Source organism: Sciurus vulgaris (genome assembly GCF_902686455.1).
Source record: "Sciurus vulgaris genome assembly, chromosome: 5".
In the NCBI taxonomy this organism is placed as follows: domain Eukaryota; kingdom Metazoa; phylum Chordata; class Mammalia; order Rodentia; family Sciuridae; genus Sciurus; species Sciurus vulgaris.
The window spans coordinates 98,362,357-98,389,337 of record NC_136465.1 but is presented as its reverse complement, the minus strand read 5'-3'; positions in this window follow the sequence as shown (position 1 = coordinate 98,389,337).

The window sequence follows — 26,981 nt, the reverse complement described above, 5'->3', positions numbered from 1 at the left end:
ACTGAGTAAAAATTGAAGACAGAAAAGGAGGGATGATAGTTGCCTGGATTAGTATGTCACTTGTGAAGATAAAAAGTATTTGGTTTGAAAGTTGGGTTTTTTTTGGAACTGGAAATTGAATCCAGGGGCACTTAACCCCCAGCTCTTTTTTTTTTTTTTTTTTTTTTTTGTATTTTTTAGTTCTATAGCTTCTTTATGTAGTGTTTGTTTGGAAGATGTATCCAGTAGTGAGAGAGGTTTGTTAAAGTCACCCAGTATTATTGTGTTGTGGTCTATTGGATTCCTAAAATTGGTATACATAAATGCTCCATTGTTTGGGGGCATACTTATTTAGGATTGTTATGTCTTATTGATGTATAATTTCTTTAACCAGTATGAAATGTCCTTCTTTGTCCCTTCTGATTAACTTTGGATAGAAGACCATTTTATCTGATATGAGGGTAGAAACCTCTGCTTATTTACACAATCCATGTGAATGATATGTTTTCTCCCATTCTTTTACCTCTTGTCTGTGGATGTCTTTGCCTATGAGGTGAGTCTCTTGGAGACAGCATATTGTTGGGTCTTATTTTGTAATGCAGTCTGCCAGTCTATGTCTTTTGGTGATGAGTTTAGGCCATTTGCATTCAAAGTTATTGTTGAGATATGATTTGTATTTCCAGTCATTTTGATTCATTTCTGGTTTTTAATTTGAATTAGTTTCTTCTTTTTTTCACTGTTCTTTTAATGTAGTTCCTCCCATTGCTGGTTTTCACTTTTGTGTTTCATTTCATCCTCATGGAATATTTTGTTGAGAATGTTCTGTAGTGTAGGCTTTCTAGTTGTGAATTCTTTTAACTTTTGTTCATCATGGAAGGTTTTTATTTTATTGTCATTTCTGAAGCTTAATTTTGCTGGATGTAGTATTCTTGGCTGGCATACATTTTCTTTCAGAGCTCGGTATGATGTTATTCCAAGACCTCCTAGCTTTGAATGTCTGGGTTGAGAGATCAACTGAGATCTGGATTGGTTTCCCTCTAAATGTTACCTGTAGGTTTTCTCCAGCAGCCTTTATAATTCTATCCTTATTCTGTGTTAGGTATTTTCAAAATAATGGGATGAGTGTGTTGTACTTTTGTACATTTGGGGTCCTTTAATCCTCTTGTATTTGATTTTCCACTTCATTCTTTAGGTTTGGGAAATTTTCTGATATTATTTCATTGAAAAGATTGTGCATTCCTTTGGTTTGTATCTCCCCTTCACTATCCCAATAAATATTAAATTTGGTCTTTTCAGGATATTCCATATTTCTTGAAAATTCTGTTCATGGTCTCTTAACATCTTCTCTCCATGGTCAACTTTGTTTTCAAGATTATGTATTTTGTCTTTGCCTGAAACTCTCTCTTCCAAGTGATTGAGTCTGTTGGTGATGCTTTCAACTGAATTTTTAATTTGGTTTATTGATTCCTTCATTTTGTGGCTTTCTTTTTTTCCAGAAACTGTATTTCTTTATTGAAGTGATCTTCCACTTCCTGTATTTTCTCTCCAATTTTATTCTTTATACTATCTTTTACTTTGCAGATTAGTTTAACTATGTACATTCTAAATTCCTTCTCTAAAGTTTCTTCCACTGTGGTGTCAATGGATTTTGTTATTGAAGTATCTTTCTTTGTTTGGGGTAATTTTTTCCCTTGATTTTTCATGTAATTTGTGTTTTTACTCATCTAACAGTATGGATCTGAGGTAGTAGAGTTTCTTATAGTGTCTCTGAAGGTTTCTAGTACCTCACTGTTTAGGGGAAGACAAATAATAATAAGCAAATAGTTCCTAATATGATGTCCACAATGTTAATTATCAATAAACAGAAATGACATAATCAGTTATTGCTTACAATAAAATCAGCAAGTTTGCAAAAGGGTTTACAATTTTAAATGGTGGACAGGCAGAGAACAGAAGTGATAGAGGATGTGATGATTATGAGAGAGAAGGAGGAAAGACAGAAGAAGACATTGAAGGAAGAGTGGAAGAGAGAATAATAGAGATTGGCTGTTATCAGAAGAAAAGAGAGAAAGAGAATCAAGGGAAATGGGTAAGAGAAAAATATGTGAAGAAAAAATTTTTTAAAAAAGTAAAAATAAAAATAAAAGAATATAAAACGAAACTAAAATACACTAATCAAATGTCCTAGTCCTCAAAAAAGTGATACATGAAAAATAAATGGCTTCAAAAATGCTAGAAATGAGAAAAAAAATCTTCTCACCAGTTTTCGGTGGGGTCATCTGGAATGTGATGTTCCACCCTCTGCATTGATAGAGTGAGAGAGGTAATCCCCTAGGTGGAATTTCTGGGTTTAGGCTTATCTGGGCACCAGGTTCTTCACTGAATGCCAGTTGGTCTGGAGATTTTAAATCAGCACACTTTCAGGGCCCAGTAATTGCCAGTCCATGCTGGAAGACTGTACCCCAGGGATTTTCCCTAAGTTCCACTTGTGTGGTGGAGGGGCCAATTCTTAGTCCTCTAAGTCACCTGCAGATCCCATGCTTCCTGGGCTCGGGTTCATTCTCCAACCTCAATCTCTCCTGTCCCTGCCATTCTGAATTCCCCACCAGACATTCTCTCCTTGCTGGTCCTGCAAGCAGCCAGATTGGAGGGGGAGGGGTAGAGCTGGGTGGGTTTCCATGACCAGTTGTCCCCTGTATAAACCTCTCTCCACGTTTGATTTTCTCCTGGTTTCTCTATGTCGTGCAGTGTGGGTTTGGCAGGCCTGACCTGTATTTCGGGCTAGACTTGGGTTTGCCAGGAATTGGCTCCCCCAGGCTGGTCCCTGCCACAGGCTGCAAAATGGTTCTTTCCTTTGTCCTCCATATGCTGTCTGGAGAGATGACAGCTTCTTTCCTGCACAAGGATATTGTGCAGTGCACCTTTCAGTTTAGGTGGGCAACATCCTTGATCTCTAAATACTTTATACCCAGACATGCCTCAATCCTCCTAAAAATGCAGGTTTCTTTAATTCCCTTATCCCTCCACTTTGCTTGTGGTGGTACCACTCTGGCTGGTGTTTCTAACTCAGCTGCAGTAGCAGCTGTGCCACTGAGGATTTCTTTCTTATTTCATTACATCCAACCTCCTGAGTCCCTGATCTGCTTTGAATCACAGTTTTAAATTCAGTAAAGTCCCCTACCTTTTTTTTTTTTTTGTTCACCCACATTGTTGAGAAGCTTCCTATCTACTTTCTTGGTTTCATGCCACAGAGCAGCTAGGAAAGCAACCTCCTCTATTCTGCCATCTTCAAACCCCCCCAATTTCCTTGATTAATAGATATTACCAGACCCATATTGCCTCATTTGTTTATAAAGTCATATACAAGTAAATAAATAAATGGGAAGAAACTTATTTTTAAGATTTTTGTATTGAGATTTATTAATTATAATGTTTTAAATTTTTAAAATTATTTTATTTACTTATTTTAAATTGAAAAGTAATAATTGTGTATATTTGTGGGGTACAATGTGATGTTTTAATGTATGTATACATTGTGGAATGATTAGGTCAAGCTAATGTCTATCACCTCATGTACTTATTATTTTTTTGATGGTGAGAACATTAATAGATTCACTTTTATCTGTATGATTGGACTTGAATAAGGACTCTCTTTACAGCCAAATTTCATTCCATTTCAGTTTTCCAAGAGAAAAGCAACAGCAGCAACACCATGGACACAATCAGGATGGTGGTCCCACACTGCCGTAGTCAAGTACAGAGCTTGCTCAATCCATGCCCAGAAAGATGCAGTAGCTTGTGCTGGAAAATGGGACAGAAAGAATGGTTTCACTTGGGGTGTAATGGATTCCCTGAGCATTGTATTCTATATAACTTTCAAAAGAGCTCTTCCTTTCCTTGAGAAACATTTACATGTTAGTTTTCTAAAGGGCTAGTTCTTTATTATTACAGACAGCATAAAAGGTTCATCCCATGCCATCTAACTGCCCTAGATTTCAACAACTCAGGCATCGTAACAAAGGTCACTACCATGTTCTGGATCCTGACTGAGCCTCTGACCCTTACTCCTACACATTACTGGTATCATACAACACTACTGTCATCCGGGCTAGGACGGTAGCCCCGATGGGAGAACACTTGCCCAGTGTGTGCAAGGTCCCAGGGTCCTGGGTTCAATCCCTAGGACCACAAAAGAAAAAAAGTAGAAACCCCACTGTTACCTAGGGACCAGGTTTGGTTTCTATGTTGTAGCAGGTCACAACAGGTTTTGCGAGAGACTGTCTCTGATAGTTCCCTTGCTTGTGCTGGGAGAGATTCTGGTCATCAGGAGCATTGTTTTCCAACTCTGGCACTCCCTCCTCGGCCAGCTAAACCCTTATACTGAAGGATAACCCAACCATGGCCTACTTCTGAGCTACACAACTTGGAACTCATCACAGAAAAAGTTGCATGATAGGATTCTCTTTCTGACTGTGGCCCAGTTTTCCTGAAAGGCACAAAGAGTTCACATATTATTAATAGCACTTCCTGACCCCAAGGAATGTAAGAGCAGGTTTTTTTTTTTTTTTTTGTGGTGCTGGGGATTGAACCAGGGCCTTGTGCTCACAAGGCAAGCACTCTACCAACTGAGCTATATCCTCAGCCCAAGAGTGGTTTTTATACATATTACTGTGTGTAGTTTAGAAACAATCTAGTTTTTTTTTTTTTTTTTTTTTTTTTTTTTTTTTCCACATGTCCAATTTCTTTTCAATGCTTGCCACTGGCCACTCTTGCCTCTCCCACGGGCATGGGAACATTTACACCAATGGCATATGGCATGGTCAACCCTCAGGAGGAAGACCTGCTTAAAATCTGGAGGTAGGCTCCGGATCACATAGGGTAGGGTTCTGGATGCTGAGTTTACAAATTTGTCCTCAGAAGTAGAGATGTAGGTTTTAAGCAGCCAACTCCTCCGCTCCTCCTCTCTCTCAGATTCCTCATCCCACTGGGAAAGGTACTGATGGAGGAGGGCCAGAGCCTCAGCTGTCAGGACCCAGGAAATACACATATTATTTAATATAAGTCCTCATCAAAACCCTGTGAAGTATGTATTATAGTCATTCTCTTTTTCATATGAGGGGTTACACACCTGCCCCTAATGACATTTGGCGAAGGTAGTCTGACTCAGAGCTCTGCGCTAGCATGATGCTTTAAAATTCAGAAGATGGAGAATATTATTTCCTTCCAATTACCACACCTACTCCAAGCACCTGAATAAAATAAAATCAAGATTTTTTCACCAAGAATTTTGACCATATTAAGATTAAAGAACTTAAAGAGGTGAAAACCCAAGTAAAATGGTCCCACTTCAGTTTGAAAATTTCTTGGTAAGTATCACAAAAAGCTTACACAGATACCTCAGAAATTAATATACTTCTCTTACAAAAATTTATTTTCAACATATACTTTAATGTAGACTATAACGGCCAGGGCTGTGCTGGGTCATCTGAGAAGTATGCTTACTCCACTGATCTGGGTAAGGCAAGTCTTCTTTTGAAAGTGGTAAATTAAGTAGATGAGAGACCACGGGCTTTTCTGGCCTCCACGGAGATAAAACCTGAGGACAGCTTGCTCTGGTTTTGTGAAAAAAACTATGCTGCTTACCAGAGACCTTAAAAGGAGTCAGTGCAAACTGTGATACCTGATAATACTCTAACGTGGAGAACCAAAAACCAAACTCTGGTGTAGCTCACTGCAAAGAATACATAGTTAAGATGTATTTTCAAGGCATGTTTGATAAGCAGCACTGTTGTCTCAGAGAATGGAGTGAATCACTGACACACAGAGACCATCTCTCATTCAGAGGCCATGATATCTCCAATAATGAACATAACATTTTCAGAAGCTGCTTAGCATGCTGTGCTTACAACTAAAGATACTTGCATTTCTCACACGCATTTTTATGATGCATGGCCAAAGGAAATTTATCAAGAAATGCAAATCAATAATGTTTAGCAATGCTTCAAGATTGTCTTTTAAAACTTTGTAAGTAGAAAATCACTAATAAAAGTATATATGTCCTTTTACTTTTAAGTGCTGACAAAATGTTTTACATTTTAATTCACATCAACTTACAAAGATGACGATTTTTAAATTTTGAGACAATTATTGTATCTACTGTGGATTTGCTTCTTATTTTAATTATATGTAGTAAAGAGAATTTATTTTCTGTTTAAAAGAATGAATTGTACCTTTTAAATATGCAAATAAGTTCATAGTAACATGTTACAAGTATCTCTATATAATGGGAATTGTAGGAGATAGGCACAATCTCACCATTTTATAGTTGAAAAAATTCAAACTAGGTAAACATATCTTTTGCACTTTGAAAAATAATATTCTAAATAATATCCTAAAAAGAATCTTTAAAAAAATCAAAAGTTGATTTATTGGGTGATATGAGCTTAATTCTAAAGTCGATGAGTGGTCTGAAGTGGCTTTTCTGTATGTGAATGGATACAAAATATACTGCACTGAAATAGGGCCCCTCTCATCTTCTTACCCTTCTTTCCTGAAGTGGGCCATAAAACCAAAATCAGTCACTCTCTGATCTTCTCTTTCTCCTCTCCCCTGAAGACCATCATGTAACATGTCCAGCCCTATAACTTGGGGGAAGGAATGTTATGCAGGATGGAGAGAAGAATCTGAGCAAACAGGACTTGCTGGGTCCCCTTCCCATGGTTTATTGCCATTAAGACATACCCTTTTGTTCACCAATCACATTTTTCGGGGCTATCCCAAAATACAGGTTTGTTTCTTGGGGCTTTTGCCAAAAAAATGGACAGAACCCAAATGTCTATCAACTGATGTGTGGATAAACAAAATATGCTATATTCATGCAGCAGAATATTACTTAGCCATAAAAAGGAATGAAGTATTGATTTAAGCTACAACATGAGGGTGCTTGAAAACATGATAAGTAAAAAAAAGTCAGTCACAAGTAACCCCATATTTTCTATTCTATTTAGTTAAAATTTCTAGAATAGGCAAATCTATAGAGACAGGAAGTACATTAATGGTTGCCTTAGTCTGAGGGTGGTTGAGGGTAAAGAGAGGTTGGGGTGGAGAGTGATTGCTAACAGACGTGGTATTTCTTTTGGGGGGGATGAGAATGTTCTGGAATTAGACAGTGGTGACAATTGAGCAATTCTGTGAATATACTAAAAGCCATTGCTTTTTATACTTCAAGTGGGTGAATATGGCATGTGAATGAAAATAAAGTGATTAGGAAAAACACTTCCACTACCCCTCACCCATTAGGATGACACTATCAAAAAAACGCAGCCAACCCACCAATCAATCAAACAAATGAACCAACAAAACCCTGAAAAATTAGCAAGTATTGGCAATGATAAGGAGAAATAGGAACCGTTGGTGCTATTGGTGGGAATATAAAATGGTAAACATTAAGGAAAACCGTATAGTGATTCCTCAAAATATTTAAAAATAGAATCACCATATGATCTAGAATTTCCACTTTGTGGTTCATACCCCCAAAGAATTGAAGCAGGATCTTGAAGAGATATTGTACAACTACGTACATAGCATCATTATTTGCTATGGCCAAAAGCAACCCGAGTTTCCATTGCCAGATAAATGGATAAACAAAAGGTGATATGTATATGCAATGGAGTATTACTAAGTCTTAAAAAGAGGGAAATTCTGTTGCATGCCACATGGACATACAAAGTAACATAAGCTGTCACAAAAGAGTCAGTACTGTATGATTCTACTTATATGAGGTAACTGGAGTAGTCAAACTTAGAGACCAAAACTAGAATGGTGATTTCCAGGAACTGTGGGGAGAAGAGAGTGACGAGTTATTGTTTATGATGGGTACAGAGTTTTGGTATTGCAAGATGAGAATAATTCTGTGGATAGATGGTGGTGATGGTAGCAAAACAATGTGAATGTATTTAATTCCACTGAATTGTACACTTAAAAATGGTTAAGACAATATGTTATGTGCATTTTATCACAGCTAAAATTAAGGAAACTTATAGACAGAGTTAACACAAGTTAAACATAAAAAAATGAAATGCATTAGAGAAAAGACACTTTAGACCTGGGAGTTTGGTAACCTGGGTTCTTGTTTGTGTCTTATGAGCTCTGAGGTCACACATAGGTCAGTGAAGGCCTCTGAGCCTTTGTTTCTTTATCAACAGGTCCCAGTATTTCTGGCCACATCTATCTCAAAGAGTTGTAGTTGGAGCACTGGAAAAAATAATCATGTGACCACTCAGGAAAATCTAAGGAGCAGCATCTTCCAACATGGAGCCATCCATGCATGTAGATATGCATGTAAGGTATCACCATTAGTTAAGCTACCAATGAACATAAGATTGGTAGGTGGATATGCTTAAAGCAAACCCCTGTTAAAGTCCAGATTGATGAAAACTTCATTCACAGGGTAATCATTTCCTTTGTAACAGAATTTTCTGAAAATAGTCTTAAAAATAGCAACTTCACTAGGAGATATTATTTATTCCAAAACGTTTTGATTTTTACATAATTTCCCCAACAAAATATTGTGAGAGTTCCATTATTGATACATAAATAAATTTATACATATGTATCCTTCTGTTTATGCTGATATACATACCTAGACTAAGAAATCATAAGGGTTCATAAAGTTTCCCTTACACTTAATTTGATATACACTCAATTCCACAATTCTACCACTGTAAAATTAAAGATTATGCAAAGTATAATCTCTGACAAATTGATGGATAGTCAATGAGGAGACTTTTTAACTCACCCTGTCAGGAGTAAAATATTGAGTATTTTTGAGGGTTCTGCACTTGCTGTTGAAAGATGGAGATATGTTTTATTCATCTCTTTACTTCAAGTGTCTAGCACAGTATTTGACTTGTAACAGGACTTGACATTGTAGTTGAATATTTGAAGGTATGAAAGCAAGGGTGAACTTAAAAATGAACCAAACCAAGTTGAATCTGAAGATGGCAAGATCCACAATTGTGCATCCCCAGGAGCTGTCTCTTCTCAGAGACTGCTTCTCCTTGGCCTGAATTCTTCCCTTCCAGCCTGGTTCAAGTAGTCAGACTCAGCTTTTCAATCTGAATGTCAGAGGCCTTATGGCTAAAGCCAAAGGATCTTTCCCATTGCATAGCATACTTATCTCTGGGATCTGAATTATGTCATTTTTTTTTTTTTCTGCTACAAATCATCATTATTATAGAGGTCAGTTATTTGACTCTTAAAGCAAAGGCATAATGGAAAACCCACTATTTGTTGGTGTCCTGTCTTCTGTTCCCCTCTGTTAACACAGACCTGATTGCATAGGCATATACCTATTTGTGTTCAGTGTTCTTTAATTATATTTAGCAGTCTTTCATCAAGTTATACAGTGAGCAGCCCACCATACTGGGTGAAGTGGATAATCATAGAAAATAAGGTGGTCTCCACTCTCACCAAAGCAGATCAAGGTTTCAGAAAGAATAAGGAGAAATGATAATTTTATGTGTTTTCTTTGTATGTTCATATGTTTTAAAAATGTCCAGTTTGTGGAAGAATGATCTGCTTTGAAATGTGGCTTTCTTAAAGTTTCCAAAGGGCACATAAGATCCAGGGACAAACCTATTTAAGCCAAAGATTTCCATCCTTACCCCACGTCATTCTGAACCAGAATTTTAATGTATTTCTCAGACCAAAGGGTAGACTAATAAACCTGCAGAGACCCACTTCTGCTTTAAACTAATCCTTGTATCCCACTGCCATGGCTAGGTTATTAAAGACATGGTAGTGTTTGCCTTTCTCTCCTACAACACTTAGTTTTCTGAGAAACCAGTTGCTATGTCTTGGGAGCCCCAAGTCAGGCTGTAGAATAAGGGTAATGATAATTAATATTGTTCATTTTTCCAAATAAGGATATTAATTAAGTGAAACTACTGTCTGCCTAAGTCTGTGACTTAGATTTAAGTAGTCTTAACTCAACAATTGAGACTCAGTGCTACTCTGTGCTGGCAGTCTGACACCAGCCTTGAGCTCCAGTTTGTATATTAGGCTTCAGTCCAGTTTCAGTCTTCAGATAGGCAGGCAAAGGCCTGACCTGTTCTCACAGCTGCATCCTCTCCTGTAAGCTGCCTGTTGTCATGCTTTGAAGAGTGGGGGCTGGCTATGCTCATGGCCCTCCTCAGTGGCAGGCCCCCCTTCCCTTCTTGCTGCTTGCTGATGTGAACTTCCAAGCTTCACCTGCTCCTACTGCCCAGAAAGGTTCCCCATTCCCTCACAGCAGAGCCCACACCAACACCTCCTGGTGCTTCCTTGTACCACCACCCGGCCCTTCAGGGAGCCTGACGTCATGGCACCTGGACTTCCTCCCTTTCCTGCTCTTACCAGGGTGCCATCTACCCCTTCCTTGTTGGGCCCCTCCTGCTGTATCTGAGCAGACACAAGCAGTCAGATCACAAGGCATGAACAACTTTGCATGAATGCTTTGGGGGGAACCCCAACATATTCTCTACAACATAACTTTTAATCACAACGAAATTGAATGTTAGAGGCAGATGAAATTTAAGGACTCATATAACTAGCACCAGAATTTCAGATAAAACAATACTGGAAGGACCATCAGAAGGTTGTCAAGGAAAGATATTAATAATTAATATCCTTAATTTTGCCAAGTAAGGATATGAATAAATAAAACTACCATCTGCCTTTGTTACCATTTCATAAAAGAAAGGACATTCTAATAGCCAGGAATTGGAACAGACATAATCTCACAATTTAAAAACTGCATAAGTTTAGCTTTATGAAAAATTCATTATGCTGTCTTCCTTTAATTTCCATTTGGCCACAGATCAGTAGAAACCCTGTCATGGACCAAGAGTTCACAATGTTCTTTCAAACAACATTTGGGGAGGAAGGCCAGCCCTCTCATTTCATAGATCAGAAAGTGGTAATGTGGCAAATTTCAATTATTTTCCAAGGTAACCAGTTTGGAGTTCTTTTGACTGTATTTGCTAAATTAAGTTTTGGATAACATAAAATGCTTTCCCTGTTGATGACAACCTTGGAAAAATCCACATTCATTCTTAATTAACCATTTTTCCCCCTGGCAACTGGGAGATTTATAAATAGTACCTTAGAATGGGTCTTATATATCATATATAACATTCTTCATATTGTATATCAAGAAATAAAAATTGGGGCTTTATTTTTATGGAGATTTTTGTTTAGATTTTTTCATTTTATGTTGCTAAATGTTTTGAAATTTTCACATACAATGGAAAATAAAAGAGGTTAGTTTATAAATCCCCTAATCTCAAGTACCTTCAAAGCTGAGAAACTATACAGTACAAAGTGCACATCTTTATATGTTTATAGTCATTTTTCGTTTTTCCTCTCCCAAAGTTTTTATCCAATTTCTGTCTATTCTCAGTTATCTTAATAAATTGTAACCCATATTATTATTTTTGGTTTTGCAAATTCTGTTTTCTCCTCACCCCATCTGTTATGTTTTAGATGTGGTATCCCCCAAAAGCTCACATGTGAGACAAGGCAAGAAGGTTTGGAGGAGAAATGCTTGGGCTATAGCCTTAATCTAATCAGTGAATTAATACCTGATGGGATTAGCTGAGTGGTAAGTGGAGGCAGGTGGGGTGTGGCTGGAGGAAGTGTTCACTGGGGCCGTGGCTGTGGGGTATCTATTTTGTATCTGGCCAGTGAAGCTCGCTGCTTCCTGATGACCACGGGAGCTGCTTCCCTCTGCCACACTCTTCCACCATGATGTTCAGCCTCACCTCAACCCTAAGGAATGGAGGCAGGCTACTATGGACTAAGAGTTCTGAAACCGTGAGCCTTCAATAAACTTTTCTTCCCTATAATTGTGCTGGTCAGGTCTTTTTGTCACAGTGATGAGAAAGCTAACCAAAACACTGTTCTAATTTATTCATGTGTTCTTATTAGCTTAGAAATTTCCTATTTAGTACTGAAGTGAGTAAATTATCTTATTCTCATATGTCAGTGGCCCATCAGAACCTATTACTTATTTTGACATTGCTCACTATTTCACCTTCAATTGTAAGAGATTTCAGTTATTTGAAATATGGCTAAAACATGAGAAAAGAAGCCATTAAATTTTATGTCTCCTTCAGGATAAAAATAAGAGGGCAAAAAATTTGTAATACATCAACTTAAGCCACAAACACGCCTGCCTGTTCAAAAAGACACCCATAAAACTGGTGCTTGGCACCAGAATGAAAGATTATTCTCATACATTTTGCTGATAAAATTCTGACCCTAAAACTATATGGTGCCAGCTTTGTCCATTTTCTGTTGCTATAACAGAATACTAAAGACTGGATAAGTTATAAAGAAAATGATTTATTTCTCACAGTCTGAAGCCTGGGAAGTCCAATACCAATATACCAGCCTCTCATGAGGGCCTTCCTGCTGTGTCAACATGGCAGAAGGCATCACATGGTGAGAGAAGTCTGTGAGCTCAGACTATTCTTACTCTTCCTCTAAAGCCACTAATCCCATCCTGGGAGCTCCATCTGCATGACCTCATCAAATCCTAACCTCCTCTCAGGGGGTTCAGCTCCAGGTATGTGAATTTGATTTGGGGGATTAAGTTTTCAACACATGAACTTTTAGAAGACGTGTTCAAGCCATAGCAGGTAATGAAGCAGGCTGCTAATGATACATAATCATTTCTGTTCCCTTTATTCTAACATCAAAATGCATCTGAGAAGAAGGCTCTTTGGGGGTACTTTTGAGGTAGATGGAGATACAGTAGAAGGCCAGAGATTTAAGTGGTTCATCCAGCGCATTAGTTTGTTAGTCAGGGCTGCCATAGCATGGTACCACAGACAGTTTGGCTTAAACAGCGGAATTTAATTTTTTCATCATTCTGGAAACCAGAGGTCCAAGGCAAAGGTACCAGCAAGTTGGTTTACTCTGGGGTCTTTCCATTTGTCTTATAGACAGTCTCTTGCTGCCTCTTCACGTGGTCTTTTCCCCTGTGCATGCACAATCTGGAGTCTCTAAGTATCCTAATCTTCTCTTTGTGTAAGAATGTCAGATCGGATTAGGGTTCTATTGACGTCATGGTAACTTAATTAACTCTTTAAAGGCCCTATATATATTTCAAATATAGTCAAATTCTGAGGTACTAGGGGATAGGACTTCAATATAGATTTATGAAAGGACATAATTCAGCCTATAACAGGTATTAATATAGGAAAATAAAGTATCACTTTTGTTTGGAGTCATTCTGGGCTTTTCTTACAAATTTGGCCAAATCAATCCTCTGAGATTAGTGGGGACTCAACCAGTCTTCAGGGAGAGAGATTAAAACTTCTATGAGGTTCATAGATGGATATCCATGGTGTCCATGGTGACTTGAAATAAACCTTTAGTGAGTAAGAAGATCACCGTCCTTAGAAAGAAGAATGACCAACTGAAGCTTTTACTTCTTTCATCTATGTTTCTCTAAGTCTTTCCAGAAAGCAAAGGATTTCTATTAAAAAGACAGCAATTCTATATGTAGACATGTTCCTTCTTGGAGTGCTGATAGTTCCAGTAATACTAATTGAAATTTATTGGACATTTATTCAACCAGAAACTATGGTAGGTTCTTTATATGTGATTACTCACTTAACTGTTATAACTTTTCAATGAAGTGGGTGTTAATATTAATTCAGTTTTAACAGTTGTGATAACTGAGCTGTGGAGATCATCAGAGCTGATGACTGAGGTAGATTTAAATTCAATCCCAGATTCTCTAACTACAAAAGCCATGCTATAAGCCATCCTATGCTGTATGTATGCTCTTCCTCCCTCTCCTCCTCCTCCCCCTCCTCCCCCTCCTCCTTCCCTTCCTCCTCCTCTCCCCACTCTTCTTCCTCCCTCCCTCCCTTGGTTCCCTTCCTCTACTCTCCTGGTCTCCCTTCTCTTTTCATGAGATTTCCCACTTTCACATGTGAGAGAAAACATACAACTCTTGACATTTTGAGTCTGATGAATACCTAATTTAATCCATCATACCTGACCTGCACATTTAAAACAAAGATCCACACCCTCCCAAGACCTCATAAAAATGGCATTTTAAGGTACACGTAGAATACTTAGAATTGCTGCCTTATTTTTAAATGACTACTTCTCAAAATGTGCTGGAACTTTATATAACACGTAGTGACCTAATTCCACCCTTGAAAATTTTTTTATTATTATTTCTTTTTAGTTACATATAACATTAGGATTCATTTTGACAAAATTAATAAAGCATGGAATATAATTTGCTCAAATTCAAATACTGAGGTATTTCCCCTCTCCCTCCCTCCTCCATCTCTCTGTTTACTTCTCTATTCAACTGATCTTTTGGCTGTTTAATTTTAGATTTTTTTTTTTTTTTTTTGGTCAGTGTCTTTGGATATACATGATGGTGAAATGACTCACTGTGGTGTATTTATGAGGTACATAGGAAAGTTAGGTTAGATTCATTCCTCTGTTCTTTCCTTATAGCATCTTTTCTTCCTTCCCCTCAGTTACCTTCATCTAGACCTTCTTTCTATTTTGATGGGCTCCCCTTTTTCCTTCTCTCTCTTTATTCTTTTTATTTTGGACTAGCTTCTGCATATCAGAGAGAATATTTGTTTTTTGTTTTTTGGGGGATGGGCTTATTTCACTTAGTGTGATAGTCTCCAGTTCCATCCATTTAACAGCAAATGCCATAATTTCATTCTTTATAATTCATAATTTCATTCTTCCATGTGTATATATACCACATTTTCTTTATTCATTTATCCAAGGGCACCTTGGCTGGTTCCATAGGTTGACTATTGTGAATTGTGATGCTGTAAATGTTGATGTGACTGTGTCACTATAATATGCTGATTTTAGATCTTTTAGACACATACCAAAGCTATATGGGATAGCTGGTCATGTGATGGTTCCACTCCTAGTTTTTTTGAGATATTTTCATATTGCTTTCTCTAGAGTGGTTACACTAATTTGCGGTCCTTCCAGAAATGTATGAGAGTACCTTTCCTCCCACATCCTCGCCAACACTTACTGTTATTTGTATTCTTGATAATTGCAATTCTCACTGGAGTGAGATGAAATGTCAGTGTAGCTATGATTTGCATTTCCCTGATTGCTAGAGATGTTGGACCTTTATTAGTGTATTTGTTTACCATTTGTATATCTTCTTTTGAGAAGTGTCTAGTTCTTTTGTCCATTTATTGATGGGGTTATAATTATTATTATTATATTTGGTGTCAAGTTTTTTGAGTTCTTCTTTATAAATTATGGGTATTAATGCCCTGAGAAGCAGATGGCAAAAATCTTCTCATTCTGTTAACTCCCTCTTTACATTCCTAATTGTTTCCTTTTCTGTGCAGATACTTTTTAATTTGATGCCATCACATGTATTGATTTTTAATTTTATTTCTTGCACTTTAGGAGTCTTGTTAAGGAAGTTGGTTTCTGTGCCAACATGTTAAAGTGTTGGGACTACATTTTTTTCCCCTAACAGTTGCAGAGTTTCAGGTCAAATTCCAAGGTCTTTGATCCATTATGAGTTGACTTTTGTGCAGGGTGACAGACAGAGGTTAAGTTTCATTCTTCTATATATAAATTTCCAGTTTTCCTAGCAACATTTGTTAAAAAGGCTATCTTTTCTCCAATCTATGGTTTTGGTACCTTTGTCTAGTATCTGACAATTGTATTTATGTTGGTTTGTCTCTGTGTCTTCTATTCTATTCCATTGGTCTTCATGTCTGTTTTGGTGCCAGTACCATGCTGTTTTTGTTACTATAGCTCTGTAGTGTATTTTGAGGTCTAGTATTGTGATGCCTCTAGCAACATTCTTTTTGCTCAGGAATGCTTTGGCTATTCTAAGACTTTTATTTCTCCAAATGAATTTAGAATTACTTTCTCTAGTTCTGTGAAGAATGTCATTGATAATTTGTTGAGGATTGCATTGAAGTTGTATAATGCTTTTGGTATATGGCCATTTTAATAAGATTGCTCCTGCCTATACAAGAACATAGGTCTTCACATTTTCTAAGGTCTTCTTCAATTTTTTCTTCAGTCTTCTCTAATTTTGAATGTAGATGTCCTTGACATCTTTTGTTAGATTAATTCCCAAATATTTTTCTTTGTAGCTACTGTGAATGAGAGTTTTCCTAATTTCTTTTTCAGCAGGTTCATCATTGGAATATATGACAGAAATTGATTTATTTATGTTCACTTGTATCCTGCTACTTTATTAAAGTTGTTTATCAGCTCTAGAATCTCTTTTGGATCTTCTAAATATAGGCTGATCCCACCCTTAATCCATTGAAGACATTACCTTGAAATGTTTCAAGAAAACTATAAAATACTTGGTTCTTGGGGGAAAGCAACAATTTTGAATTCAATTCTAATTAATTAAATGTATGGTTTTGATCATTTTTATTATTAGCTTCTTGAAATCATTAAAATTACTTATTTTCTTATTTATTTATTTATTTATTTATATTGCAATGCCAGGGATAAAACCCAGGGCCTTGCACATGCTAGGCAAGCACTCTACCACTAAGGCATACCCCAAGTCCTTACATTTTTTTTTTTTTTTTTGGGGTGCTGGGGATCGAACCCAGGGCCTTGTGCTTACAAGACAAGCATTCTACCTACTGAGCTATCTCCCCAGCCCCCATTTTTATTTTTAAAATAATAAAAAATGTAACTGACTTTCAGAAGATGATCATTCTTACATGACATTTTTGAAATAATTCTGTAGACTATTTATTTAAATACCCTAATTCTAAAACAAACAAACAACAACAACATCAAATACAAGAAAACCTGACCCACAGTAGCTTCACCATGTTTCTTTAGGACACGTGACTGATACACAGAACCAAGACTGCAGTCCCTGATTTAGGATCATTTCCAGGTTGTGAAATGATGATATTTGAATAAGACAAGATAGCAGTTTCAGCACAGTTCAAATGTTCAGAACTAAGTGACATTTTGTATGCACAAACATCTGAATGTCTTTCATAATTTTGAAACAAATTATTTTCTCAAGGACAATTTTTCTTGAGATTGTTCTCATTTGTTTTCAGTAATTGATGTTTGTGCTTTTTAAAATAATTTATTTTGATTCATTGTAAACAAGTGGGGTACAACTTGTTTCTCTGGTTGTACAGGAAGTAGCCTCATACCATTTGTGTAATCAAACTTGTACCTAGGGTAATGGTGTTTGTCTCATTCTGTTATTTTTCCTTCCCCCACCCCTATCCCTCTTTTTCCTCTATGCAATCCATTCTTGTTCTCATTTTTAAATTAAAAAAAGTGAGAAAGAAGGAAGATTGGAAGAAGTTAATTACTATTATGCTACTTAACAATCATTTTATGTAAGCCAACAAATATTTTTTGAAAATTACTATAATTATTAAACATCAATGCAGACAAGATGGTGTGGAAGCAACTGCAGCTAGTGTCCTGAATGTACTGAAGTTAGTATTTCCATTTAACGGTAAAGCTCCAATGGGGGGTGAACACTGGGAACAAGATTGAATGTCACCAGCGTGATCTCGCCCAGTCATCTGTGTGGCTGTTTGAAGGCTCAGGTGGTAAAGTCTGAGCTCCATGAGGACATAACTCTCATCACCCAAGGGATGGTCTCTCTGGAATCGGTGTTGGTGGTGGAGGGTGGGAGGGCAGGGCTGGTAAAGAGGAAATCGCTGCAATAATTACCTAGGCGTGTAAAGGACTCTCTCCGCCACCACAAAACCCACCCTGAAGAAGAGATTGCTGGCTGGAATGAACGGGAACACCAGGAACAACAAGCCCACTAAAACGTCCTTGTGCTCCAGTCTCTGAAACACACAACAGTGAAGGACAAGTCAATTTTGGTTCAATTCCACTTCGGTCAGCAACCATCTCTTTCAACTTCAATTCTCAGTGAAGGAGTGAATAAACCCCAGCATGTGAACCTTCTGAAGAGCGAGCCGAGTTTATCACACAAAGCCCCAGGCTGGACAGCTGGCCTGTCAAATCACCCGCAGGAGCCTGACACACATGTGCCACCAGAAACATCTGATGTTGGCACAGTGTGGTGGGTGATCGCTGCTTCTTGCTCTGGGCGGGTCCTCCAGCAACCCTGCTTCTTGGCTCTGGCCCTTTTCAGATTCCCTTCCCCTGCAGGGACCTCAGGAAAAAGCTGCTGGGTAGACTGCAGCACACAGGCACCAGAGAGAGTTTAATTATCCGCTCTCAAAACCAGAATTCATTTAGGTGACAAGAACAAGAGCAATGACACCCACCAGGAGAAGCAAAGTTTGGCATAAAGGAAATGATGTAAGATTTGGGACTCCAATGCGCAGGATCATTTGAGCATAAGAGTTTCTTGCTTGTTTTTTAGTGGTTTTGGTTTTGTTTTTGGCAGTGCTGTGTTTGAACCCAGGACCTGGTGCACACTAGGCAAGTGCTTTACAGCTGAGCTATACCTGAGTTTCTTAGTACCTCTCAAATTAAGCTAGTAATCAAGTATTTGTTCCATGACAAAATTTTTTTGGAATAAAAATTATAATAATTCATCAAACTGAGAAAGCACTTTTTCTCTGTAAAGTTTTTCTTTCACATAATAACAAAATTTTCTGATTATCACTTATAGCATATATAAGCATATATACTAAAAAATAGTTTGTATTTCCTTCCATGTATACAATATAAAAGGATTTGAAGGAAGGTCTGTTTAAAATAGACTTACATATGCTACATGGTATTATTTTTTATTTTTTAAAACTGTTCAATAAGAAAACATACTATGAGTTTTTATATTACAATTTCAAATTTTCTTATAAACATTTAAAATAGCCTATTACTATTAATATAATAAAAGAATAAAAACAAATTTAAAAAATAGAAATAGGACTCTAGCACAAACACAAATACTTTTAAGTATACAAAGTAAAAGATTTTAAACATCTTGGGATATTTGTCATCTGGATTTTATTTAAAACTTTTGTTTTACTGACTACAGCATGAACGGTAATAAAACTTAAGAGTGATTCCATATGATTTGGATAGTTTCCCTAAAATAATTAACAATCTGTAAGTAATTGTCTCATTTTTTTTGTCCTTCAGAATTAGAAGAAGAAAAGAAAAAAATAGCATGAATACAAGTATTCAAATGGAGACAATAAAAACTTGTATTTTTATGACAATAAAATTGAAAAAAGGTGAGAAAAGAACAAGTTTATTTTATTTAAAAGTTGCAAGCTATTTAGTAATTTAGATTATACTTTGAGTATTAAATATACATTTAAATTCGAGAACTTAAAGTATATAAATAAAAAAGGAATAAACATATTCACAAGAATTCTTAGACATCAAGAGCAGGTATTTCTTACTAACATTGAAAATAAATCCCAGAAAATAAGTGTTTTATAGTGTGTTCCTCCTTGACCCTGAGACTATAATTGAGTAGCTCATTGATATTCTTTTTTTATAGGTACATTTTTAATTTTGAGAGATGGCTAATTACCTCTTTTGACTCTTTTCAAAAGCTTATGTATGTGTGTGTGTGTGTGTGTGTGTGTGTGTGTGTGCGCGCGCATGGTACTGGGGATTGAACAGAGGTGCTCTACCACAACCTTTTTAAAAATTTTTTGTGATGCTGGGGATTGAACCCAGGGACATGTTACCCCTGGGCTATGTCCCCAGTCCCTTTTTTAAGAATATTTATTTTGAGACAAGGCCTCACTAAGTTGCCCAGGCTATCCTTGAACTTTTGATTCTCCTGCCTTAGCCTCCCAAGTAGCTAGGATCCAAGCATGTGCTCAGCGAAAGTTAAAATACTTTTTACAAAAGCATTTGTGTGTTTTCCCAAAGAGGTTTCTTAAGGGAATATAGCACACTCTGTTAACTAACCCTAAGAAATAAGAATGAAGAATGTGGATAGAAACATTCCCAAATCAGGCCATTGTCCCTGTTCCTGGGTGGTGTTTCCCCAGAGAGCCACTTCCTTGCCACTCATTGAGATTATCTGAGGACAGCCCTGACAGGGGTTCTGAAAAGGGGCATCACCTTCATATCCTAGGATCACACCTTCTGCCTGACCAAAGCCTCCCTCCTCACTTTGGTGGGCCTGCAGGTCCTTCCACAGAGCTTTAAGAGCATAAGCAGTCACTGGGCTGGGAGCCAACCTGCCCGCCTCCTCCTCACTCACTGAGCCCCTGGTGTGGGAATTCTTCCCAAGGTGCTCACAAAGCCAGGGACACAGAAATGGACAGAGTCAAGGAGAGCCCAGCCTTCACCAGAAGACTGATGTGCAAATTGGAACATCACAATATGTGGGCTCATTTTTTTTCCACCAGGTTCTTTGGGAGCCAGGCACGTCAATATTTTCATCACGTCAATATTGTCACCACAACGATCATCCCAGTTGTAACCACACATGCAGCTCTGGGTTTGCTGTCTTCAAAGGCTGCCTTCCATCTTTTATTTTTTATTTTGACTCATTGTACACAAATGGGGTACAATTATTGTTTCTCTGGTTGTACATGAAGTAGAGTTGCACCATTTGCTTAATCATATGTGTGCATAGGGTAATGATGTTTGTCTCATTGTTATTTTTCCTTTCCCCACTCTCTTCCCACCCCTCATTTTCGTCTATACAATCCATCTATCCTCCATTCTTGCCTCCCTCCCACTCCCCATTATATATCATCATCCACTTATCAGATAAATCATTGTCTTTGTTTTTTTGGGATTGGCTTATCTCACTTAGCATGATATTCTCCAACTACATTCATTTACCTGCATATTTCATATTTTTATTCTTCTTTATGACTGAATAATATTCCATTGTGGATACATACCACAGTTTCTTTATCCATTCATCTATTGAAGGGTACTTAGGTTGGTTCCATATTTTAGCTATTGTGAATTGAGCTGCTATAAACATTGATGTGGCTGCCTCACTGTAGTACACTGATTTTAAGTCCTTTGGGTATAGGCCAAAGAGTGGGATAGCTGGGTCAAATGGTGGTTGCTTTTCATCTTTCCCAATAGCTGTAAGCTCTGTGAACACAGGGTTCACTGGTACTCTACTTGTGCTTACTTCAGTGCTTCATGTTCAGCAGATGCTCAGAAATATCTGTTGAATAAGTTAATGAATGAATGAATGTGTTGGACAAGAGAAAAAACTGTGTGGGAGAATGGGTGAGAGGAGAGAGGGTTTCTGGAGGAGGTGACAATATAGGCTTGAAAAATGAATATTTACATAATAGAAAACTCAAGGGAGGTGGCAAGATGAGTTTTCTAGGCAAAAGGTATGAATATACAAGACAGGAAGTATCAAATACCACATAAGGTATTTAAGAGCCATCCCTTCATCTGGAATACAAAGTGCAAGGGAAGAATGGCAGGCTGGAAATCACAGGGGCTTCTTTACTTGCTGTAGAGCTGATCTTTACCTAGAGGCAAGAAGGAACTATCAGAGGGATCCACAGGTGCAGGAAGAAAAGCCTCAGATCCAGAGTCGATGTCCACACTCGTGATGTGGCCCAGCGTCGTCTTGGGCAGACACATTAGCCATTTCGTTCATTGAGAATTCTATATTCTCAAATATAGAAGGAGACCAGTAAGGCTCTGGCTCAAAGCACAGCTGGGGGGCTGGGACCACTGAGATTCTTCCAACTCTGAGTTATATCTGAGCTGTGAGGCTGTCAGGGGCCTCCCACTTACCATATGTACCCCCATAAGCTTCCACCTGTGGAGTCCTCACTCTACTTCTTGGGAATGCAGATCTGGAAAGACAGGAAGTCAGCTGGTGTTCCCCTCTGTTTAAAAATGATCACACTTAAGATCATGGTGAACTCTCTAAATTCCAATTTTGAAAAAAACAATATTCACAAATGAATCTGTAACTGAAACTTCAATTGTCCATACTATTAATTACTATTAATTTTCTTCCCTCTTCTCTTATCAGCTCAGGTAGAAATAAAATATTTAAAAAGATATATATGCTACATATGTATTTTTTATTTTATTGTTTTCTTGATAACAATAAAAATGAATGAGCGGTTGTTAAAAAAAAAGATATTCCTATAAAATGTAAGTCACTCTGCTAAGCAGAATATTGGGAAGTTAAGGGGAAACATATACATATTTTTTTCACTAGGAAAAGACTAAATTTGCCAGCACAAGAAAAACTGGGAAGACAGCATAATTTTAGATCTTGGATTCACAGATATGACAAAATATAGTTTATTTCAACAACAAATATGACAATATATAGTTTATTTCAACCAGTTTTAGATGAGACTCAGGAACAATGAAGCGGTAGAAAGAGGGCTTTGGGGGGATGTTTTGTAAATGAAAATGCTCTAAATTCAAAAGAATCTAATTTAATTTTTAGAAAAAGAGTCAAACAGAAATGGATTTATTCATAATTACCCAAGGAGTGGGAATAGAAATTAGAATTAAAGCAGCTAATAATACAACTACTAATGGCATGCATTAATATACTCATGACCAACTGTGTGACTTCAGGAAAATTACTTTTTTGTACTTTAATTGGATGGTCATTTAAGAAAAAAGATATTAATCTGACCTATCCTGTTACATACCAAACTTGTGAAAACAAGAGCTGGAATATTAATACATTCCCTATGGCAGGTATTACGGGGTTTTTTCTCTTCTGGCTTGGGAAGATACAGAAAAGCATCCTGAGCTGCAAAGAGGTAAATCTCTTCTCTTGACACGCCTGTGACTGTCTCCAAGGTGACCAGAGCGCAGTCAGCACAGCCACACATCTGACCAAGCCTCTTACAGAAGAACAGTAGCCTTTCTCATGCTATTAGTCACCGAGATGAAGTTCAGGTCCAGGGCTGGAGTGTAACGTGGAAGCTCTTTGCTGTCCCTTCTTCTTCTTCCTCTCAGCTCAGCTTCTAAAGCAAGGTATACAGATACCGGCAGTCGCGGATGCATCCAAAGAGAAGACTCAGACTACTATGCAGAGGCAAGAGATCATGGACCAGTTTTACAGATAAGAAAAGTTAAAAGTTTATTCTAACAAGTGGAGTCATTTCTGCCACATGTTGGTGTCTTTGGCTGGGTCCCTGCTTTACTTCTAGACTGCCACAACACCGTGCTGCGGGGCAGGAATGCGGCCTTCTGATCCTTCCCTGACATGAGCACAGGCCACACCTGTACCTCAAATGTGGACAAGAATAGAGGATGCTCTAAATCTTCCTCTACTTCCAAAGCAGCAGGACAGATCTGAACTGGGACAGAAAATGGCTGTTTCAGGGTCTCAAGAGCAGAGCATTGTACTTGGCTGAAACTTGTGATTCATTTCATGACTTTCATGAGCTCTAAAATGCACTGATAAAATTTAAACGAGGAAACCAAACACCTGGGAGATAAAAATAGACACTCCAGTTTTAGCAAATTTAAAACTTGATTTTCAAAGACCAAAAATTTCCCCCCACCAAGAGGCACCAATGACAGGTGAAGGCAGGTTAAAATTAGACTATTTATTAAACCACAAGACATAATGTCTTTTTTTTTTCTATCATTCATTGTTGATTGCCACATAGAAGATGGTGCCTGTGCTCTGTAATTTGAACCCAATAAAGAAAAGGACCCAAAAATAATCTGAGTTTCACTTACATAGTGAATTTCCAATTATTTTAGAGCTACATTTCCTGAAGTTGGCCAAATGCTCATCATGCTTTATCAAACAGATATGGTGAGAATTTCCAACCTACTTCATGCCATATGAAAGTAACAATAAATCTAGTAAGTTTTTCTTTTAGCAGCTAAAGAGGAAGAAAAAGATTTATGTGTACAACAGCCTCTACTATTAATAGTAGATCTGATTCCTGCTATCCATATTGTCTTCATGCAAAGCAAAATATCTCCTATAATCAAAATATGTTGCATCTCTTTGGACAAGACCCAATTTCTTACTTCTGAGACATATGGCGATAAAAGCATGATGGATTATTTTGCTTCTTAAGAGGTGTTTTAAAAAGCTGCTTTCATAGATAAACTCACTTGAAAGAATAGCTTACTTCCTCCATAATTAAATGTGCTTTCAAACAGCCTATCTTTATTCCTTAAAAGGGTGACTGTAACTGACTAATAAAAAATAATAGTGGATAGAAAAGGAAATCTTGTGTTTTAAAATGTACTCTATTTCCATGAGTGCAGTAGACATTCACATAACATGCATGATGACATGAAAGATGCCTTTGTAAAGGGAATCCTTTCCATGTAATGGTATTAACCTAAATTTTAAAATGTACCATGACAGGAAATTTCATATGATGCTTGAAAATATGGTAAAGAATTCAAAACAATCATCATTACTTGGGAATGAATTTTTTCCTTAAAAATTCTTTCAAGATGTTAGAAACAAATGTGTTCTGAGAGCAAAAAGTAATACTGATTTGCCAGCAACATTTGGCATTAAATTAGTACCAAAAAAACCTTATTAAGTCAATCCCCTATCTTTCTTGATAGAGTATCTATCATTAGGTGATTAGAGTCCACCAACCAAAGTAACTAATGTCAAAAGGGACTGTGGTAAATTTGAATAACCAAAATTTTCCAGTGATTCCAGGAAGGCCAATTTAAAATTGTCCTCTTATTGGGTCAATTTTTAGTACCAAATACTGGAGTCCTGATGTTGGAAATTAACCTAAGCCAATTTGGCCGCATTAAAGATTGCCATGTCCTTTGTACACACTGGTGGTCCCTGGTGTCTAGATCCAGATGGGTTATAATATTGAAAACATGTCTTGAATAAAATGCAGCTGGAAGTAGAAATATTTATTAGCAGTCAAGTACAAAGTGAGTGTTACATCATCTGTTCCTGTAAGTTCAGGGAAGTCCCTGCTGGGTCTTTGACACTTATCCCCAACCTGGGAGGAAGGCTCCCTCTGAGGACAGAGTAACACTGCCCTGAGGCAGAACAACCTTCCTCTAGTCGTGCTGGGCTCAGTCTTTGTGAAGCTGAAGCCCAAGCAGAGGTGGGCTTTTGTTCTCTAAGGTTGCTGGACTGGCTGGAGTCTTACTGTCTTCTAGTCAAGGATGATGGTGTCTGTACAATCTTTCTGGACAACTGTCTTGGCCACTATTTATTTTACCAGTTAAGAGTACTTTCTAACAAACCTCATGCTGAAGAATAACCTCTGGTATGAATTTTGACAATAATATTGGAAGTGCTGGTGGAGGCCCCTCAGGAGCATGGAGTCCAGAGTAAGATCCTTTAAATGCTAACCAACCTCCTGGAGATATGGATTAAAATCAACCTCACACAAGTGCAATAATACAACGCATGCACTGATGCATTGTAAAGCAAAGGGTTGCAGAGACTATGTAATGTCTCATCTTGTAGTTTTGTCCTTTCCTAGTTGCTTTTGGGCCTCATTTTTTTTTTTCTTCCTGACATCTGTCGAATGACACTGTTTCTGCTCCCAAAAGAGTCACTTGTGAGCTTGAAAACTGAGTACAGAAACAAAGAAATATGAATTTGTTGAGAGTTATATAAGATGTCACTTGGTTTTCACATAGGGAAAACTGTTACTTAACATATGAATAAGGTCTTGCCGGAGAAATGCCCTCTCCAAGTGCTTGCCCAAGTGAGTGGCTTGCACTGTGCCTTACTATGTAAGTCTTTACAGATGTGGTTGTTACTGGAACAAAACCCAACATGCCAATTCTAATTATAGCCTCTGCCATTGGTATTGATAAGCAATGTTTCTACCCTCTAGAAACTAGAATCTAGATGAACGTTCTATGACTTTCTGGTTCTTATCTTACTGTTAATGTTGACTGGTTAGAAATTTTCTATAATTTTAAATCAAAAGTTTCCAAAGGAATCCTAATTTGCATGGTGGTATTGTTGCAGGGATAATTCCATGAAGATTTTTTTTCCCTGAAGGTAGGTATGAGGCAAGGTAGACAGATTCTAAATAGTGCATGTTAAATTTATCCTCCCACTTTTTTATGTCTGTGTCAACACTTCTCAAATGATTCTGAGATGCATTTCATGACAGAACCCTATTTTGAGTAAACTCTCTTAGTCTCAATGAATACTAGAATGTGTTTTGAGAAATGCTGGTAATTAAATACTCCAGGCAGAGTGAGATTAAAAAGAAAACTCTCAAGAGATTATCTCTTGAGATAGTCTGGCAAATCTTTCCTATATTAAAATACATCCTTTTTGCAATAGTTTAAACCCATTTCCTGCCCTTCTCTCTCAGTGGAGATGAGAGCAGGGGTCACCACAGTCATCATAAGAAATCATTGTTCATTTAGAGAACCTCATTACTACATCCACCATTTCCTCTTTTTCGGAGGTTAAAACCTAAGATGTATTTAATACATTGGACTCACTATTGTAGTCTCTAGGCACCATAGCATTCCAGTTGTGTTTGGGCCTCTATATCAGTGGGTTCTGTGTCTGTAGATTCAAATCAATCACAGATAGAAAATGTTTAAAAGAAAAATTGTGTCTGTACTGAGCATGTACATTTTGTTTTCATTATCTCCGAAACAATACTGTATAGCAACTTTTTACACAGTATTTACATTGCATTAGGTATTATAAATAATCTAGAGATAATTTTAAGTATATGAGAAGATGTATGCAGGTTTTATGTGTAAGGAAAAATGCAGCTCAGCTCGGTACCCGTGGTGGCTCTAGCCCTTCTGACGGAACTGGCGTTCTGTAGCCTGGTCTGAGTTGCGGCTCAACAATAGCTCCCAGAAATCCATGATGGACACAGGACCTCACCACAAGAGACTTTATTATGAGGACGACTAACGTGTCCAATCCGGGGTTGGAAAAGAAGGAAAAGAGAAAGATGGCATGGATGCTTCTCCCAGATATTGGAATCTCCCGGGCTGGAAGGAACCAATAGTGGAGGAGAATACTTGCAAGCTGACTGATGAACCAATAGCTAGCTAGCATGTTCAGACTGACAAGCTAG